We start from the raw sequence: 20,557 nt of genomic DNA on the forward strand, positions 1-20,557 counted from the left end.
AGCGTTGGCAGGCCGTCCGCGCGGTCTACGCTCGTCCAAGGCACTGCCGCCGCCGGCCTCGCTGCCCTTGGCTCATTCTCGTAGAGGTCTTCAATGAGGCCCATTTCGACGAGGCCGTAGTAATCGCGCGCGGCGCTTTTCAAGGCGGGTAGGCCTTTGTTGTCGCCGGAACAAGGCTCGGATGTTTTCTTTCGGACCCTGGTCACACTGACGGGGCGCCTCCTCTGCTCGCGCAACCAGCTCGTGTTGTCGCCCACTCGCGCTGAAATGCGCGAAACAATGGAGCCCCGCGGCTCCTGCTTGCGCATACGCTGCCGCCGCCTCGGGACGTGGCGTGACGCAAAAGAGCAGCGGAGGCAGCGAACCCAATCAGCCCGGTGTGCCACCTTTTCTTTCGCTCGCGACCCGAGTGGGCCGGGACAGCGGGAAGCCGCGCTGTTTGCGCGCCCCGTGGGTGACCGCCTGCGCCGATTTCAGCCCGAGGACCCTTTTGTGAATGGCTCCGTGTGGCAGTGGTAGAGATTCGCACTCACACGCTGCTGGGCGAGCTTGCGTGTTGCGAGCTTCTGAAATTACTTCGGCTGCATCTATTTTTTTCCGTCGAGCAGCACGCGCGTTGATAGTTTTTGAATGCGTAGTCGACACTCGTTTTTTCTTCCCCGGGTCGTGTATTTGTGCACTGCATTACCTCACTGTGCGACCTTCGTCGCTCGCTCGTTTCATACGGGTGGCGCAATCCGCCGCAAATGACTTGCGTAGTCGAGGCTGCATGCGTACGACGTCCCTTGACTCGATTTGCTAACCGAGCCGTCAGCTGGACGCTTCCAGAACAGGGAAGTTGCAAGTGCGTCGCAATTACAAGGGGGGTTTGTAATTATTCAGCGCGCTTTTTGAACCACGTCGTCGTGACGCACATAAAAGGGTCGCTGACATTTTGCATACAGATGCTGTTACAGAGGTCTCTGGGCTGCAATAATTGTGCAAAGTTTATTTCATCATTTCGAATACGCGTCACACCGCAAACGCAGCCTGTGCTTTCCTCACCCTTGCAGTCGGCAGCTACGTAACGGGAATACACTGGGCGCCGACAGGTATTCTGAAATGTCTCCCGGCATTGCCGTGGGACGGTTGGCGGAAGGGCAGCGGCGGATTGAAGAACTTGCCCGTTCTACACGCGCTTTGGAGCGAGGCAGGACAGAGGAAACGGGGTGGGCGAATAATGGACGGCGAGGGAAATCAGCCCGGTCGCTTCGGCACGGTCAGGAATGCCGGCCTCCAGCTCTTGTCCGCGCAGGGACAAGAAAACTCGTCAGAGAGCCTGCAAGAGTGACGGGAAGGTTGCTGTCGCGGGGGGCCGCTAGCCTCGTTCGCTCGGAGCTGCCAAAAAGCAAGGCTGCGCGAAGGCCGTTTGCCGGAGTGCTCTTCGTGAATCGTGGCGTCCTATATATGTCTGTATGTCTTGCGCGGCTCGTACAGAAGCCACGCGCGCGCTTTTAGGCGTCGTGCGAACGAGTTCAAGCCTACTGGGCGAGAGTTGTTTGTAAAGTACAGTTTGCCGTCTGTATAGCGGCGACGTTGTAACCTGCCGGCGTATGCGATCCTTGTGTGCGCAACTGAGTGTTTGAACACTTTCTTCTGTTTGTCCGTGCACGCGGACGGGCGTAATTTGTCAGCGCTGGACGTTGCATTTGAGCTCGCGGTAGTCTTTTCTCTGGCAAGTTTGCAGGTACTTGTATTTAACTTTAGAGAGCGCAAGAACGAGAAACGGGACAGTTTACTTGGCGGAATTTGTATGCCCGTGCATACCCTTCGCGGGGCCGTTACGTGATATTGGCTGTACACATATATAGTCCTCTGCGAGCGCGTAACTGATGTGCTGCACACAGCCTTTAAATTGTTCAAGAATCGTGTGTTCAGCTGCAGTCGTAAGTAATCGGATCACTGGTTCGCTAATTTTAATAGAATTTTTCCTCTACGCTGCTTTCAGTATGTGCTTGCTGGCTGAGCACGTGGGAGAGAAATTCGACTAAATTTATGAACGTGTGCTTTTGTTACTTTTAATTGCACCTGCGCAGCTTCGAACTTTCGCGTCCGGTGTTGTCGTTGTTGTTGTCATTATTATTGCACGTTATTTACGTGACCCTTTGGCCAAAAGGGGCTAGCTTCACCTCCGTGCTATTCGCAATTGCTGGCTGCGGAATAAGGAACTCGCAGTTACTTCGCGTCACGCACCCCCGTTTTGCGAGTCAGTCTGGCTTCAAGCTTCAACCTCAAGCGGCCCCCGTGTCTAATTGCAGGCTGCGCGGAAGAGGCAGCTTCACAGTTTTCGCCAAACGTTTATCGATGCCCCTTGTCTTGTTCCGTGCTCGTCTTTTCGCGGTTGTTACATGCTGAACGAGCGGTTCCATTGTAACGTCCATAATGAAAATACTTTTCGAGTGGTTACTTTTTCCTGTTGCCCACTCTCCGCCCCTCTAGAGCCGTTGGTTCTTTTGTGTGGTTTTCGTCGCTCCTTATACATCATTGCCGCGTCCGGTGCCCTTGAATAAATCAGCGTCTCTTGGTGATTAGCGCAGACGTACCGGTACGTGCAGCTGCGGAATTCTTTCCAGCTTCGGGTCGGCGGGTGGAGGTTCTGCAGGCTCTGCGTACTTGCGCAATCAACGGGGATGTTCTATAGCCGCATTCGCAAGCTAGCAGTGCGCCTGGCGACTCTGACGAGCTGTAGGAGCGAGGGTCGCCCATTCCGTCGCCCATGTCACCGTCGAGCCATCCATGAGCGAAACAGCAGCGTGACAATGCGGCTGCTCGCTCACCGTTGCTGCCGGAATCGTGTGCTATTACGGACGCCTAATGGGGGAAACAAGTGGCGGGGAAAATTGCCTTTTCTACGGAACGGTGGAAAGTGATGACAGGTGATGGGCGTGTCCGTAGTGGCGCGCCATTAAACTCTTCCGTTCGTAATCGAGCGGGGACGCGGTTGCGCCGAGTAGCGGACTGATGACGACAATGCGTGTGTACGTACGTACGCACGGACATGTTGGCGTTTGAGGCGTGGCATTGTGCGATAAAAATTGGGAGGTGCTTGCGAGAAGCGCTGAGAGATGCGAAGCATATACGGGTGATTGTGCGCGGACCGCCCGATCGGCTTTCAGTAGAACGTGTTACCTAGAGTAATTGCGTCAGTTACTGTGAAAACACAAGGCACTGGGAGCAGTTTTGGACTGATCTCTTTCCTCTGTAGCCGGAGTGGAGGCAAACGTCTCCGAGGTTCACAAATCCGATCACTTTCAGATAGCGATTTTCCGTGCTTGCGACTCACTTTGGCGTATGAATGAAAGTTGAGTGTCTTGACTGCAAGCGGCGGCTTTTTGGGGCCTTGCGCAAGACCGCTCAGCGTAACGGACTCCTTGTGAAGCCACAGCTGTGGCCGAGGTACCTGCCACTCGCAGAGGGCGTGTCCTCGTGCGTTGCTTCGGATTGTCGTGGCCTTCTTAGATTCGTAGAGCCCGCAGCCGCATTTCTCTGCGTTTATTGGGCCCATTTGGACAGCGCCGACTTGTTTACGATGAGCGTTCGGTTTTGAGATTTCGGTACACTCCGGCGTGCACTTTCGTTGCGTCGCGTTTCGCGGGCGATGACTTTGGCGGCTCAGCAGCAACGCTCCCCGTCGAAGCGGTGCCGTCGTCGCGTTGACTGCGAGGGCAGATAGAGCGGGCCGGAGTGGCAGTGTAGCGCAGCAGCTGGAGTAAGCCGTTTGCATAATCCCCGCGCTTCTTCCTGGAGCCAGGCCGTGCGCGGAGAGATGCCAGCGCACGCTGCCGTCGCGTGGCGGCCGTATTTCCTGTCTAGCCGGGCGGAGCTGCTGGCTGGGTGTGGGCTTTAGGCGTCACCTCGTGCGCGTTCTTTTGCTAACCTACTTTGTGCCCTTTCTGCTCACCCGGTCTCGTTTCGTTTCTTTTCTGCTTGCTGATTGTTTGTTTGTTTTATGTAAACCAGCGCCCGAAGAGGTGCACTCGAACTGCGTCTTGATGTTGTAGCCCTCGGAGGTTGTGCGTGTGTTTGCTTCAAAAACATCCTCAACTTCGGGTGAATATGAGGACTGGTACTACGGGAAACCGTCGTGCTTTGAGGTTCTCGTGCCCGCTTACTTGTTTAGGCGATCGAATCGAAGAAATGTCAGAGTGGATTAAAAGTGGGATTACTTACGCGGCCTTTAGCTCGTCTCGTGATAGCCACTCGTGCGTGCGTACACACAAACATACCCTTTCATCACTCGCGGATCAAATGGCGCGCAAGATGGATCATAATCCCATCACGACAGCTAAAAAGCGGTCCCAGCACCTTTTGTGCATTTTATGCGAAAGGGGGTTGTAGTAGGAGAGGGGGTAGACGTTGTGTGGATTGTTTCGTAACTGAGCGGCAACGAACGGGTGTGCAAAACGATTTTGTCTGTCTGTCATGCAACTTGGGCAGTGCCGGGATATGCCATTGTCGCTCTCTGTGCTGCCCTGGCCAAAATGCACATGAGCACTCGCGAAATTGGTGAATAGTTCCAGTAGTAGTTGCTGTAGTCTGGCGGAGTGGAGAGCGCGAGACGGCCGCGTACGAGTGGCGTTTGCAGAGGCCAGCCAGCCAGGCTTGCGGCGCGCGCACGCGAAAGTGATTGATGGGACTCGACGTCGGCCGCTCGAGTGCGCCGTCGATTCATTAGAGCACGTGTCGAGGAAAATCGCGACGAATTTCGCGGGCGCGGCCTGTTTCCTCCCTTTTTCTGCCTCCGTGTGCTCCGTTATTTGAAAGTGTGCAGCATTCGGGACTTTCTTGTCAGCTTTGCATTTTACCTTTGAAGTGAGGTAGTTATACAATGCCATTGTTTCGCTGTGTTACTGTCTGAAACGAGGAGGAAATTCGCAGTTTTCGCACCCGTGAACGGCAGCAGTAATTAGACGCGAACAGTTTGGTAATCTCGGCGGCCGTTGGCATTGTCTTGTGGAATTTTTTAATCTGAACTTCTTCGGCCACCGGCGGCTGGGTTGAACGGGCGACGCGGCTGGCCGCTGCTGTATCTTTTCATCCAGCGGCCGATGTCCGGCCATTCTCAGAGTGCGTCCCGTTCTTCGTTGATTGGAGAGCTGCATTAAAATCCTGTCCTACCGTCGCTCGTTCAGGGGATGACACCGAAGAAAAGGACCCGACCTTGAAGTCCGGCATGCTCCTGCCCCGCTAACGGCCTGCCTGCGTGCCTTCCACGCCCCCCCCCCCCCCCCCCCCCCCCCCCCCTTCCCGTCACGCTTTCTCCGATGGTGGCGTTCACTAATGGTCGTGCCCCGGTCGTTTCGGGAGCGCGTCCAGCGTCGTCGCGCTGGTTAGCGGTCGCCCTGTCGCTCGAAACCTTGAAGAGGCAGACGAGACGTCTTTGTGGAGGCCGGATGACTTTCGCTCCCTTAACGCTGCCGTTTCTGCGCTCAGCATTTCTTGAAAAATCTGAAAGGTCGCCTGCGGCTTTGCGCTTCGGCCAGCCAACACTGTGCAAGACGTTCGAACAAGCGGCGCTTTGCTTTGCTTGCGGATTTCTATGCCCCTGAAATTGATTAAAACCAGCCGTTTCGCATGCTTTCGCAGGCCGGCCTCGCGCCAATGTAGGGATCGGAGGCGTTCGGGGCGTTTTGGCCTCCTTTGTGCGCGTTTTTCTGGCGTTGTTGGGAGCGCGCCTTGGCCTCCCGCGGCACGTACGCTGTTGCTCTCGAGGACGCCCCCGGAGGACATTTGTTTCGGGCCGGCCATTATCCGGAAGAAATCGGCGCCGCGTTGCACTCTGTCGGCACGGGTGGAATGGCTTCTTGCGACAACGGCGTCCTTGGCAAATAAGGGCGCGTTTCTCCCCACCCTTTGGGCCATTTCTCTCGCAGCGCCCGAGGCGCACAGCTCGGCAGCGCCGTTGGAAGTCTTCATTGGCGCGCTGCCCTGTCGGTCCTGAATGCGCAGTGTTGTAGATGCTTGTCAACGATGTTTCCTCCGCGCCAATCGGTGTCCTCGCTTTTGATACCGCTCTCCGTATTATTTCCCAGTCCCTGTAATCCTCCCAAAGACGAGCCTCACTCTCGCCCAAAAATACCACACTATGTGGGTGCGGTTATTTCTTTTATTTTTTTCCTAAGGAGAAAGGGGGGGGGGGGGGGGGAGGGGGCACATTCGACCGTTTTATCTGCTCGACTGTTACAAAAAAAAAAAAAGAAGAAAAAACCGCAAGTACAATACGTTCGAAAAGATGTCGCGTTGGTTTCTACTTCGAAATAACTGTTCTAACCGAAACAACAAAATCTTAGGAAAGCATTTGGTACGAAAGCATTTGTAGAGGGATAGGATTGTCCTGTTTGGGCGCGAATATGATCCAACCAATGTGGTTCGAGACGCTTTATAATTTCGACTGGAGTAGGTTTTTAACATGAACCGTATTTGGAGCCATACGGATAAAGCTGATAGATTTTTTCTCTTTTTTATGGAGCCGCTTTCTTGCCATGTTTTGAGCGACCGAAACCGTCCGTCGTGCGTGAAATCCCTCTCGTTGCGTAGGTCAACGCGAGCGTATTTGTAGCTCCCCGACCCTTAACCCCGCCGCGTTCGCCACGACTCAGCGACGGCCGGCATGCTGAAATGGCCCGTGATAGTGGTTATAAGAGCTCTCATTTGCTCTCGCCCATGTATCACTCGAAATCGTTCGATTGCAGCTCACTTGGCGCCTAAATTGAACATTTCTTGGTCAACACTTGTGTAGTAGTCCCTCTTCTAAGCCTAGACGGTTAGCTGATTAACAGCTACTGCATTATTTAGGGCATGCCGCGCATTTAACCCCCACTCAGAGCGTAAGCACCGCCACAGCTTGTAAGCCTACCTCACGTGCATCGATCTTTTTTTTTTATGTTCAGAAACAGTGACCTCAACAGAAATACGCGGGTTATTTTGTTTTCCATTAGGAGAAAGGTGTATAATGTTGCTTGGAACAACTGCCAGGTGTTATTTGAGCTGCAAATGTTTTGAAACCTTCCATCTCATTGGAGCCACTCAACTCGACCATACGTGAACACAACAAGAACCTGAACACAACTTCCGTTGCATCCACGGTTCTAAATCGTCCCTGCCAATGAGAGAGAGGGAGCACATGCTAAAAGGTGGTCACTGTTGAGCCGAGCTTTTGTTTCCGAGAGCAGCTCCCCTCGATCGTGCTGCTGCTGCCCCCCGGAAACAGGAGGAGCGTTCGTGATGTCGCGTCAAAATCCCGCGCGCTCCCGGCGTCAGCCCGTTCGGTTTCGCATCTTCCGCACCATCTGCGGCTGCACGGCAGCGCGCAGGCAGCGCAGTAACGGAGTCGTATGTCAGTGCAATCTGACGGCTAGGTTTGGTTAACTGCTTCCGGGGTCCTGTCTCGGGCCTTTGTTAATGGCCGCCCCGCGACGTGGCACCCGCGACCACTGTCGTCGGGCGCCCGGCTATATCGATGGCCCGGTCGGGCGTGCTAGGTCGCGATCACGACGCCGCGGCTGCTGCCGCCGTGTCAACAACCTGCTGCTCCGGCCACCTGGCGCCCTCGGTCGGAATGTCGCCCGCCTCAATCTGACGTGCCGCGCATGAACGGTCGGCAGGCTGCAGCGCGCGCTCCCTTCGATTGGCCGCACACCACCGGCACCACCTTGGCGGGGCGTGCGTGCCCGGCGACCTGTTCGCCCTCGGGGCGCTAGCGGGCCCGACCGAAACGTTAATTGTTGCGCGGCCCGTTTTCCGCGGAAAGTGGACGCCGAACTGGTTCCGTTCCCCGTCCGATCGGAAGGGATGCGCGCCTGGGCCATCCCCGGGGAAAGCGGCGTCGGCCGGATGCCTCGGGGTGGGGCTCCGTTCCACATACCCTGCTGGCCGACGACATGATTTATTCGCGCGCGGCCGAGTAGGAGTTTCCGGTCGCGTGGATGGCGTGGGTCTCGCGTTGGAAGACGACGCTGCTCGTCACTGCGCTGCGCGAGGCCGGACGCAGCGAAGCGAGAGCAGCGGGGGAACTTCACGCACCACGGTGCGCTAGCGCGGCTCGACCCCTCCGCGCTGACCTTTCATCACTGGTGGAAAGCGTGCAAAAAACGCCCCCGAAGCGGCTCGTTCGCAGCCGCGAAAGTGCACCGCAGATAACGATGCGAACGGGTAAAGTGTGTCGCCCCGCACAGATTTTGCTGCAGCTCCCTGCAGCAACAGCCGTGGGAACTGAACCCAAGGACTGCGCTGCGCGCCTACAGATGCGGTGGATCGATTGCGGTGCACGGTTTTGCGCATTCTCGAGGAGTGAGTGATCCGCGTTCGACGCCTGTTTCGCTTGAAATCCCAGCTGCACTCGGGGCCCCGTAAATCCTACAACTTTCTGTGCACATATTTGACCCAAGGTCTGCGTCAGTAAAGCGTCTACTAAAGGAAGTCCTCCTGCGTCATTGCGAATAGCCTGGGTACGGAGCACTTTAGGTACGCCTAATTTATGGCATCAGTATCGTTGGCGGCACCGGAAATGGAACTTTTGCTGCCCATTAATGTGGTAGCACTACTACAGCACCCTTCCTTAACCACATTTTTTTTTTCGCACGGTGTCACAGATAAACATAATCACACACGCCAGAACTCGAGCATCATGCTGACACAGTACTGCTTCGGTTTTAGTAACTTGCAGAAAGTTGGACGTGAAGATTTCAATAAATGTCGAGTGTGGCAGAAGAGAAGCTCTGTGACGGAAGCGCTTAAAATTTCTTAAGCATGCTTGGGTGGGGCAACAATATAGATACGTATGTGTAACGTTTGAGGCCAGAATGTGGTTCTGATGACGCGTCGATACAGCAGGGTTTATGCCGGAAGGCTCGTGCGGATAAGCGCTTCCTGTACTGGAGATCTTAAATCGGGGCATTCGGTTTGGAGTAGTGTGAGAATCCGGGTCGTAGACGGAAACTCGTTGACAACTGCGCCAGTAATGCTTCGGGACGTGAAAGGGGCACTTCGGAGCCCTCTGTTGCTGCTGCTCGACTCCGAATGTGAATGCCGTTCTTTTGTCTGGGCTCTACTGTTGCAGTTTTCACGATTTGTAAGGGCCGTCGTTGAGGTGTCTGCGCCCGGTATACCCTTCGGAACGGCTTGGTGCCGCCCTGCCGAGAGCACCATTATCACGCATTGGCCGGCATCGGGCGCACTTATTGTTCTCGAACGCAGCTGGAATGCGCCTTATCACATTCTGTTACGCCGTAGTGGCCCCTGCCTGAGTAGCTGAACGCGTGTTGCGCGGCGGGCGGCCCGCCATTCGTCTCGGCGGCGTTTTCCGCCTGCGAGGGGCCTCGGTCCGTCGTCCTGCGGGGCAGCACGCCAAGGACGACAGGTGGGCCGCGAGTAGCGACGCGATCGATGGTCGGCCGAACCCGGCGTTCTGGTGCGCGCGTGTCGTTCACCCCTGACCGCGGCGGCAAACGGTTGTCGCAGCGGCCGTCGTGACCGGCGCGAGCTGCCAGCCCGTGTTTGGCGGGCAGATTTGAAGCCCCGGCTGGCAGGAGGCGTGCGCAGAGGCACTACTCACTGCGGCCATCGTGTTCGCAGCCAGCGGGGAGCTCGGACGGAAGCGGCCTCGTGATCGGCGCCGCTTCCGCGTCGTGCATTCCTCGCGGGGCGAGTATCGGACGCGTCGGGAACTGCGACAGCGCATGCCTGTCCCTTTCGTGCTGCTGGCCGTGGGCGCGGGAAAACTCCCCACGGCCGCATCGGCATAGAGCAGGGAAATGTTTTCACCGTTGTCATGTCGCTGTTCTCCCCGAGAAGGAATCGCTTGCCTCTTCCTTCTGCGGGTAACAACCCTGTGCGACCGCGCACCGTGCTTGGACAAGACACTTTGGTGTGGCACGTTCGTCGTGCGCTAGCGGAGCTTGTGGGCTGCATGTTTTCCACACCGTCAGCGTCTGTGTTACCCCGCAGTTTGCATTTATCAGCTTCATAGCAGCCCTGCGCTCACCAGGAAATGGAGGGGGAAGACAGCCGCGCCTGTGAAAGCATCGGACGCGTTATCCGAAGGTTGTGGTCTCGGATCCCACGCGGCGCGCATGTTTCCCGTACAAAAAAAGGCCAACCACGATCCCCCTGCCTTCCTCGGTGTCCTCGACGTTGACTTTGCTTCCCCTGCTCGTGCAGAGCCCCGCATTTCCATTCACGAGTATTATTTTGACGTAACGTATCGTAGACCATGTCCTTGAGGCCTAATGGCGTTCGCACTAAGTGCTGGAATACGGCAGTTGCCCGAGTGTGGGCTTTAAACGGTGGGCTGTGTGCGGGCAGCATAATCGCCTCCTCTTGACCTCAATGAATCTCCACCTGACGGGCGTAATGATCACCCCGTTTCTTTCTCGCCCCGTGCAAGCAGTATCACATGGGCGACTGTACCCGCCCGCTGTTTGCCTTCCGCCTCCAAATGACGGGGCTGCGCATTTTTGCTGAACTACAAAAGGGAAAAAGAGAGAGGGAAAAAAAAAACAATGCACGTGTGCGAGAGTCATTGCGGATGCAATCGAATGACGCGAAGGGGTCTGTTTATCAGTCGGCGTGTTTCGAAGTTCAGATACCGAAACCGTTGTTCTGGTGCTGTGTTGGTCATGTTCGTGGCTTGCAGGGCGGCGTATATTGTGGTCACCTCGGCGGCGGCTGGCCAGCGCCAGCGGGTAAACGGGGTACGCTGCAGTGCACTTGGTAGCCGAGTGGCGCCGTGCTTTCGCGGTGATACACGGCTGACGGACAAGCGACGACAACGTATTTCGCCTTCAGTCCGTCCTCCGTCGTTAGCGGGACCTGGCGCTTTCCGCACGGACGAGCCTACCTCGGGGCCGCGTTTTGGTTTCGGACGAGGGGGATCACATTCGCAGAGAGGAACGAGGCGTGTGCGTGACCCGCTCGAGGAGATGCGGCTGTTTCGGTTTCTTTGCTTTTTTTTTTTTTTTTCTTGTCCTGGCCCACTACAATTTGTCGACACGCCGCGGAGCTCCGAAGTCAGAGGACGGTTCATTCTGCTTCCGACTCCAGATCGTGAAGTTCATCTCAGAAGCTACATGCAGCACTGTGGAGGCTACATTGTTGTACCCCTCAGGGCGCCTAACTCACCGCGAAGGAAGCAACAAAAGGCGCCGGGGCCGTGCGGTGCCACTTGCCGAGAGGGGAAAAGGGAGTGTCCTTTCAGGACCCCCTTCACGGCGGATTAGGCGCCCTCAGTGGGCGCACTATTGATAACAATATAGCCTCCACAGTGCTGCATGTAGCTTGTGAGATGAACTATAGTCGTCGAGTTTCGTAGTATGTGCGCCGAATATCTTTTGGCTGCGCTGTTTGCAGCTTCATTACGTAGTCCTGTGGAGAACTTTCGCTTTGAAGCTGTTTTAGGAAGCGGGATGACCCGCCGCGGTGGCTCAGTGGCTCAGCCGTTGCGCTGCTGAGCACGAGGTCGCGGGTTCGATTCCCGGCCGCTTTTCTGATGGAGGCGAAAAGCAAAAACTCCCGTGTGTACGAGATTTCGGCACACGTTAAAGAACCCCAGGTGGTCAAAATTAATTCGGAGCCCTCCGATACGGCGCGCCTCATCGCCTGTGTTGCGTCGGCGCGTTAAACCCTACAATCATTCAGGAAGCGGGATTGAAATATCACCTAAACAGCAGGTGTGCACTGCACACGATTCGGGAAACACGCGTGCACAAGTTCTCACCTCCCTCCAGCTTCTGCAGTTACTTGGACCCAGGATTTCCTGCCACATTTGGTTGAAATCGAGAACTGATGAACCGTTTTCGTTTTGGCACCGCATTCTCTCTGCCGCTGGATGAAAAGGTGCAGCATGCCGTGCAGCATCGAATGAGCGGCGGCAAAGCGGAATTGCCACATTGCCGCCACTTTCCGGGGACAGCCGGCCATCGACACCGCGGCACCGTGTATACCTATGGATGGCTATCGCTATCTACGAGCGGCGCAGCAGGCCGTACCTTTTGCACTGCCAGAGTGGCCTTCCACTTGATCCCTAAAGGGCCGATTTGAGGCCTGAGTGAAAAGTCGAGCTTGTCGACCGTGCGCAAATCTTTCTCGGAGTCGGAACATTGTGACCACGTTTCCAGACAGGTTGCTGGCGGGCGCAGATGTGTTCCCTATCGAAGCGCAAGTGGTGTCATCCTCGCATTGCACCACTCCCGTCCCTTGGCGCAGTACTTGCTCGATATAAAACTCTCCGACCGCGGTGGTGTGCCCGAGGGGGAAAGAAAGGCGACCCTTTCAGCGGTCACTTCCGCGTGCTGTACCGTCGACAAGCTGCGCTCTTCCTGTCAGTGGTGGCAGCCGCGAACTGGTTCGTCGGCCCTTGGCTTCGGCGCGCTCTATACGCTGGCGCCCTGGTCGATACGCTATCGAGAGGGCGTACTTTCGACGCGTCGTGGCCCGGCGGCATGCGGAGCTTATCGCACCGGGAAGAAGCGGCTCTTTACGACGTCATCCTCGCCCGGGGCCTGTGCGGGGCAACCTCCTCCGCGGGGGATCTCCGGGTGGTGCCTTCGGGCAGGCTATCTCGCGGCCCGTTACACGACGTGCCGAGGTGAGAGGGCCGCTTCCGTAACGGGCCTCTGCCGGCCTTTCCGCAGTCTTGGCATTTTACGGCGGCGCCGTCTCACTTCCACGCTCACCAACGTCGGCCGTTCACTGGCGCTGTCAGAGCGACCGGTTGCTCCACCTGCGCCTGTAAAGGGGACTCGGCGGTCCGAGGGCGTGCTTTTAGAAAGCGTCTTCTCTCGATATAACTGCGTTCGACCTGGCGCGTCAGCCTTTTAGCGGCTTGTCGGCTGTTAAAAATGTAAAGCGGTTCATTTGGAAACGTCTGTTGTAACGCGTGGGTTCGTCTTGTCCGGCCAGCGGGCGCTCTGCAATCCGCTTTTGCGTAACGGAGTGGCGGGGAGGCCTGAACGGTGGCTCGTATGCATCTCGCTGGCCGGCTGCTGCAGTGCGCGAAGCCGGAACGAGAAAGGAGCGGCCAGCTAGCCTGGCCGGCTTTCGGCATCGACCTCGCCGTCTCTCGGCGCGTCCTTGGAGGAGAGCGCGCGTAGGCGAGTGCACAGCCCTGGAGGAAGGCTCGTTTTCTTTTTCTCGGTCTGACCAACGTTAGTAGAGCCGCTTTGTCTGCCGCCCACGGATATGGAGACGGCGCCGCGATGGCGTTCGCAATTGCGCGATCGGTGCACCGCGGGGAAGCGCGACGCGGCCGCGGAAGGATCCGCCCTCCCAGGCGGTCGAGGCCGAAGCTCCAGAGCGCGTGCGGACCGCTTATCTGAGGTTCGAGAGCACGTGCAGGACTTTTGGTGGCCCAGCTCAGGTCGGGCCGGGTGCGCGGCACGCTTGGTGCACAGCCTGTCGTCCTGGCTACGTGCTCTCTGTCCTTCCGAATCAGAGCGGGCTCTCTACGGTGATGTCGTCTTTAGGGGGCCATGTCCACGATGCACGCCCGTTTGCCGTCGCGATCTCTAGTGGGGCAGCCGTTGGGAACAATTGGAACGCGCTAACGAGGCCACCACCTTTGGTAGTGAGCAGTATAGAGAGCGGGCATGCCTTACTGCGCTATCTGTTCACGAAGTTTCCGCCTTTAAGCACCCGCGTTGCGTTCCAGTTTCCACGCGTTGAGCTGTGCTACGGCATCCCATTTCGCAAATGCCTGACGCACGTACTGTCACATTTTATATTTTCGACAATTTGCTCAAGTCTTCTCTGTTTTCTTTTTTGCTGAAAAGTACGTACAACCACTCTTTCGTTATTTTCTTGCCTGACTTGGGGATATGGCTGGCATTTGTGTGTTTTTTTTTTCTTTTCGCATGTGAACAATAGGTGCATGTGAAAGCTTATAGTCCCTTGGTGCAATATAAAGACGGTGCAACCGTGTGCGTATGGATTTCTTCGAGAAAAGGGAGACATAAAAAGCGTGCAGCCGGTAATTCATAAGGTGGACTCAGGGGTTCGGTTTCAAATACTTATCTTGGAATGTTTCTGAAAAGCTAGGCAGGATTGTGGGTAAACCATCTTTGGCCTGCTTATTGTTTCTCATATTAAAACTCTTCGCTTAGGTTGAAGAGCTATTTGATGGGCGCTTACCGTTTCGACAAGCACAGTAATTCAACTGCAGTTTGGCAGTGGTTCGCTCCCTGTTCTCGTCGCCACTGCCAGAATTGATCTCCCGCTTTAAGTGAAAAGCCTTCGTGCAAATTTGATTTCTTTCCCGTTAAACGCACCGGAATTTCGCGTTGCGGCGTTAGTGTGCGGACGAATAATGATACATCGCGATTAGGATGCAATGCGCCAAGAACACTGCGAACAGAAAGAAAGGACACACCACACAGCGCGGTGTCCATTCTTTCGGTGCGTCCCGGACTAGCGCATTGCATTCTAATCATGTGAGGCCAACTGTCCCGTCAGATTGCTTTGATGATTTCGCGTGCCGTAGTCGCGTAACCAAAACATTCGTCACATCGGTTGCACAACGTATAGCGAGTGCACCCCTGCGTACGTGAAGGCTGGCCTAGTATAGCCAGCGTTGTTAGCGCAATGTAGCACGTACACAGGCAGTGTCTGCCGTATCGTCACGTACGGCACAGCGCAAATACCGCGGTGCGTGTCGTTCGTTTTTTTTTTTTTTTTTTTTTAAATAAATGTAGCAGCCAGCCTTGTCCCCGTTATCGCCTCAGCGGCTGACTTAGCTCGAGAAAGTACTGCGGGATGTGTGAACGCGCGCAGCGCACAGCTGCGTCGCTGGGATGCGCATGCTATGCGGCCGCAGCTGCCTCTGTCCTTCATGCACGCTGGCTGAGACGCATTGTTGAGCGCTGCTGCTAATGAGGCGCCCTCATTACAAGTCGAGGGGCTATCTGTGGCGCGCGCGCTCAACGAAGCGACGTTGCTTCCCAGAGCACTGCCGCCGCCTGACAGAGTTCACTTCGCTCGTACTACGGCGCGTGCGAAAGGCGCTAACTTGTAAAACCTTGATCTGGGTTCAGTAATGCCCACCCGTAACCGTTTTCTGACAACCGGGCGGAGATGTGACAAGCGGTGGACCTCCAGGGTAACGGAGTGGCTACCAATGGAGAAGGCAGATAACACGGTGGAGGGACGAGATGAGGAATTTTAGTGGCAAAGAATGCATTCTTGCAGCGCATGTAGTGGGAGGCCAGTGGCTTTCATCCTGCAGTTGGCGTAAAACAGGCTGATGATTGTGATGATTGACCTTCCCCTTAGCCCTGACGTGGGATGGGTCTGAGCGACGACAGCCAAGTACGTAGTGCGTGAGAAAAGTGCACCGATGCGGCGCAGGGAAGGCGACGCGGTTCCTCTCGATGCTGGCTGGCTGCTTGTTACAATCGTGTTTCCGTGCGCCCATCAGCAAAGTCGGCGCACTTAAAAAGGCTTGGCCTTATGGGCAGTCCTGGGAGGACGTTTACCGCGTTTATCGCGCCGGTTTAGAGGAGCGGGAGCAAAGCCGCGCGTGTTCCGCCCGACGGTGCCCTCTGTGCGTTTTATCCCCGCTCAGTCTGGCCTCCTGGAGTGGCGGTTAGTTCGCAGTGTCAAACCGTGCTTGTGTCACTAGGTGTCGTGAAGCGGTATTTTCTCTCCTTGGGGGAGGGAGGTCGGCCTATGCGCTTGTGCATTTGTCACCCGAATTGCCATATCTTCCCCTGACTTTTTTTTTGAGAGGAGGGAGAGAGGAGAGAGAGGAGAGTGAGAGGAGAGAGAGAGAGAGAGAGAGAGAGAGAGAGAGAGAGAGAGAGAGAGAGAGAGAGAGAGAGAGAGAGAGAGAGAGAGAGAGAGAGAGAGAGAGAGAGAGAGAACAGCAAACGATACAGAGATACTAATCGAACTGCGGTGTCGTGATGCTGATGGCAGCGCTGCGTCTCGGTGACATCATGGTAGGCTTGCGTTCCTACTGAGAAGAGTATAGAGCTCATTGAATGCCTCGTCGTGTCGGATTGTGTCTGGAGGAGTGCAGAGCGTCTAGCGAGAGTTCGCGAATGGCGGGCTATTCAAGCATCAAAAAAGGCGGGACGGGTCATACATGCTGCCGCTTCTGGATATAGTTTGCAGCAAGCAAACAGAGGCGCTGGTTCTCTTACGTGTGAACAGCGGCATAAATCCCCACCGGAGGGCACTAATGTGTGCCACGCAGCACTTCTCGTGGAACAAGGGGCACTAAAATCGCGGGCGTGAGATGCCATCGCCGGCTCGGTCCACTGTTCGCCTGTCGGTTGCGGTAGATTGCGCACGAGTGAAGCATAGACGTCACAGCCCGGCGTCGACCGTGACGAAGATGTCCGCGTCTACGAAAAGAGCGGGGCTCATCCATCAGTGTCTACTACCTCACTGCGCTGCCGTATTATTTGAGCAGGGTTTCTTCGGGCGAGTGCACTCAAATCAACCCCCCCCCTCCCCCTTCCTCGTCCCCCACATCTGGAAACAGAAACGTGCGGTGCTTGGCGCCAAGTAGCTTTCCCCGAGGGGATTTTTAAAACACACCTGGTGAAATGACAGCGGCCCGTTCATTCGCTCGCTTTACAGCGAGCGTAAAGCATAAGAATGGCGACCCGATGCGTTCGTGCTGCCCATGAGTGTCAGTAAACGTCTAAGCGACTCGGCATCTGCCTTGTGAGTTGACGTTTACCAAAGGTAGCTGTGGTAGAGGCCTTGAAGACAGAGGCATGATGTAAGAGAGCTTGGGTGAGAACGCCCCTTCTCTTTTTCGAAACGCATCAATGCGCGAAAAAGGCGCCAGTCGCGGCACTTGTCCCGCGGTGCGTGTTCCGGCACTCCCCCGGTCCCTTTTGTTGTGCACGTGACGTATTTTCAGTGACCCTGGCGTATGTTCAGCGTCGGGAGAGCTCCCGGAGCGACCCAGGGCCGCGCAGCCGGCGCAGTGTGCGCGGCCCTGGGTCGCTCCCCAGTACGGCGTATCCGCGAGCACGGTGCACTCACCGGGTGGTACGGCGGAGGGCGCTCGGCTGGGAGGTGTTTAATCCTTTGGCCAGGACGGGCACGGCGGCTGCTGTGGTGCGGGGCCTCCTTCTGGCCGACTGGTTCCGCGGCGGAGCCTGCGCGCCCTTCTGCGCGGGCAAGAAGGCGTCCTCCTCGCCAAGTGCGGGAGAGGGCGACCGGCCCGTCTCCTTCTCGGCCCTTGTTGACACGGGGCTCCTGCCGTGTTTGCCGGCCTGTTGTCCGCGCGCCTGGAGTGCACCGCTGCTGCTGCTGCTGTACATGCTCATCTTGCGTCCGAAATCGACAGCGGGGGAGGAATTTACGCGGAGGGGGTTGCACCGTTTCCAGAAAGTGAAAAACGTTGACAGGCATTGGATATATCTGGTGGTCAGGAAGCGAGTTACCGAGGATCATCAGCGTCGGGTGTTATGGTTTTTACAGCGGAAGGATGCCCAGATCAATATTTGTTCAGCGAGGGTCAGAGGACCATGGTGGCAGGAATAAATATATCTAGGAGCGTTCCCCAGGGAGGGCAATAACGATGTAAATACACGTTATACCCATGTTAGCAAGAATAGAAAATGTAGTGCTGTTGTCGCGAAGCACGGAGAACTCGGGGGTGCGATGAATTCGTGAGTAGTACCAGAGTCCTTCAATGCTTTGAAGGACTCTGGTAGTCCGCAGTGCTAGAAAAGTTAACGGCACCAGGGCTCATTCAGCCGAACGCGCACTTATTGTGCGTAAAATCGCAGCTCCAATCAAGGTTAGAAAGTCAGCCAAAGGATGGTGCGAAGCTTGGCTCTAAGTGTTCAAGTTAAAACTACACTTGGTGCGGCACACGGGGATGTATGTGTTGGTTACCATATAAAGTCAGAAAAGCGCAGTCTAAAATTTCCTTGGGGAGGCTCATAAACACGAGGAAGACACTGGGCTTCCAGACCTCCAAAGCATATATGAAAAGCCTGACACGCAGTTGAGAACTCAAGCTCCGCAGTATAGGAAGGCTTTCAGGTCCGGTCAACAAAGCTTTCAGGTCGGGTGCAAAGCAGGCAAGTAAGCAGTGATGACTGATTGGGCGAAAGTAATAGAAATGCCTGCGTGTGTGCGCCGGAGCTGTAATGTGATATGTGATATCAGCACGTTGCACCGCTTTTCCCAGGGCCGAGCTTCACTCCTTCCTGATTAGTAGCCAGTTCATGGTGAGTCCGGATAAAGTTAGGGAACACTTGGTCGCCCCCAATGTTGAATAAGTACATGGGCCTTGATGTGACCAGTGGCGGCGTACAAAAGGACTAATACTCGCTTCTGCTGTTACTCGTTTATGTTGTAACAAATTATAGAACATTTGCCTGCTGAGACGGCTCTATTGTTGTGCCGAGTTTGACCATAGTAATCACTGTATATAATTAGGAATCGGTTCTGAGTACTTCTTTGGGCAAGTTGTTTGTTCGTCGTCATGATTTGCAGCGCGGCACAAGTGAAGGACGCGAAAGGGTACAGACGAGAACGTTGACTGCCGACTGATAATTATTGAGCATCTTTACTGATCGCATGTTGCCTGTGAACGAACCTGAAAAATAAAAAGTGAGAATGAGACTGACATTCAGTAATGAAGGTACCCTTATTAAGCCCCGAACTTTGACATTGTGAACTGAGGTTTAAGAGAGGCGTGGCTAACTGCTAAACGACACGACTTTTTTTTTTTTTTTGCGGAAGTTTGCTATCCAGCATAAGGGGAAATTAAATGTATAGATGCACCCCGGATTCCCGAAGGAATCGGAGCAGGGGGTCATGATGTGGTCCTTGTATCCACGCCATGAAGTCTGGCGGACGTCCGGGGCGCGGGCTGCAGGTGGCGATGTGCACAGCGCGTAGGCTTCGCAGAGCAGGGCAACTCCACACCAGGTGCTCTGCTGTAGCCTGGTCAACTGGAGCGGGGCAAGAGGGGCAGATGGAGTTGAACGGGGCATGGTATTGAGGAGGCCAGAACCTCGTCACAGCTGGCGTGAGGGCGTCTCCCAGGCGAAGACGTCTGAGCAGGACCTCATCTTGGCGAGACAACCCGCCAGGGAGATCTGTACCGCGCGGGGGTATGAGAGCGCGCGCGGTGCGCCGTAGACGTTCTTTTGCACTGGCAAGGCGAACACCGTTTGACGAAGGTGCAAGAGGAGCTGGATATTGCACACGCACGGGGTGTGTGCCGGCATCTGCAGCCTGCATTGCGGGGTGGCTATTCCGTTGGCGCCATGACACGCGCACACGACATGGATAAGTATCCATTATGTCCTGGATTTCTAGCAGAAGTTCGTTGGACGTGAGAGTTTTACGAAGCTCTCGAACAGCTGCCGACGAATCAGTGTAAATTGTACACTGTGGTGAAGCGTGGTTGATTAGCAACGATGTGTGTAGCAGAGCATCTCACACTGCAAGGAGTTCTGCCTGCGTTGATGGCCACTTCTCCGTTGTTATGTAAGTGCAGGTCACTGGATCGGGAGCCACAGTCGGGCAGAGTAGAGCGGTATGAAGTAAGGTATCGGAAGCACTGGCGTCGACAAACATCAGCGTAGACGAAGGGCTACCAATGTCCATAGAAGGCGGAATCGGAGCACCAACTGTCCGGGGATGAATACGGGCAACAGGTCGTGTATCCGTTAATTGGTGGAACTTCCATGGGGGCCGTATAGTGGTGTTTGATAGTGGTGGGGCTGGTGAACCGGTCATGTACGCTGTAAGAGCGGCGGAATCAGGGTCAAGGGCTTGTTTTTTGAAGGCGGGCTTGTCGACGCTGATGCACTAGCTCATCAAACGTGTTGAGCTGCGCTTCCTGTTGCAGAATAGGGACGGGGGTGAGGGCTGGAAGACCAGTTATAGCTCGCATAGCCGAATTGTTTAGTGATTCGAGTAGTGCCCAGTCTGACTTCGTAAGAAAGTGGAATTGCGCTTGATAAACTATGCGAGGCTGAAGAATGGCTCGGACAAGCATGCGGGCCATCTTGGAGGCCGCACCGCCTTCTTTTTGAGACATGCAACGGAACAGATGCAGCGATTGTGAAGCTTGATGCTTTGCAGAGCGAATCCAAGGTTTTGCAGAACCGGTGGCCGTAATATCCAAGCCCAACACCCGCAGGGTAGATGCTGTTGGTATAGGCGTGCCTTGAACCGAAAGACGGATCGGGGAGGTTGCCAACCGCCGACGGCCCCATGCGTTGGCCACGGTGAGAAGGGCTGTTTTGTTAGGCGAAAGCGTGAGGCCAAGATACCTGCACCAAGAATTGGTTTCATCTAGAGCTTTTTGCAGGCGGACACTTTGGACGTGAAGGTCCTGGTGAACAGACCATACCGTGATCTTGAAAGTTGAAAGTTGAAAGTTTATTGCGAGAACATGTACAAGACTGGCTATACAGTTGTCGAGGGGGACGGTCAAAAAGGCTACAGGAAAAAAAAAAAAAAAGCCTGACAAGGTGACGTCCCCCTCCCCCCCCCCCCCCCCCCCACGTGTTGGCGCGACTCTCGTCTGCATAGATGATAC

At 55.5% G+C, this 20,557-nt stretch overlaps 2 protein-coding genes across 4 annotated transcripts in view; one reads left to right on the forward strand and one right to left on the reverse strand.

The window, feature by feature from the left end:
* Window positions 1-17,147, reverse strand: part of LOC144155773 (uncharacterized) — a 41,156-nt gene extending 24,009 nt beyond the window's left edge. The window contains exon 1 of the mRNA XM_077687423.1: window positions 17,029-17,147. The gene's annotated coding sequence lies outside the window, so the exon portion shown is untranslated. The remainder of the gene's footprint in view (window positions 1-17,028) is intronic.
* Window positions 1-20,557, forward strand: part of Rab3gap1 (RAB3 GTPase activating protein subunit 1) — a 258,809-nt gene that overhangs the window by 67,284 nt on the left and 170,968 nt on the right. The gene's annotated exons all lie outside the window — the stretch shown is intronic.

Source organism: Haemaphysalis longicornis, unplaced genomic scaffold (assembly GCF_048455015.1).
Source record: "Haemaphysalis longicornis isolate Haplotype H1 unplaced genomic scaffold, Haemaphysalis longicornis Haplotype H1 scaffold_1, whole genome shotgun sequence".
NCBI classification, from domain to species: domain Eukaryota; kingdom Metazoa; phylum Arthropoda; class Arachnida; order Ixodida; family Ixodidae; genus Haemaphysalis; species Haemaphysalis longicornis.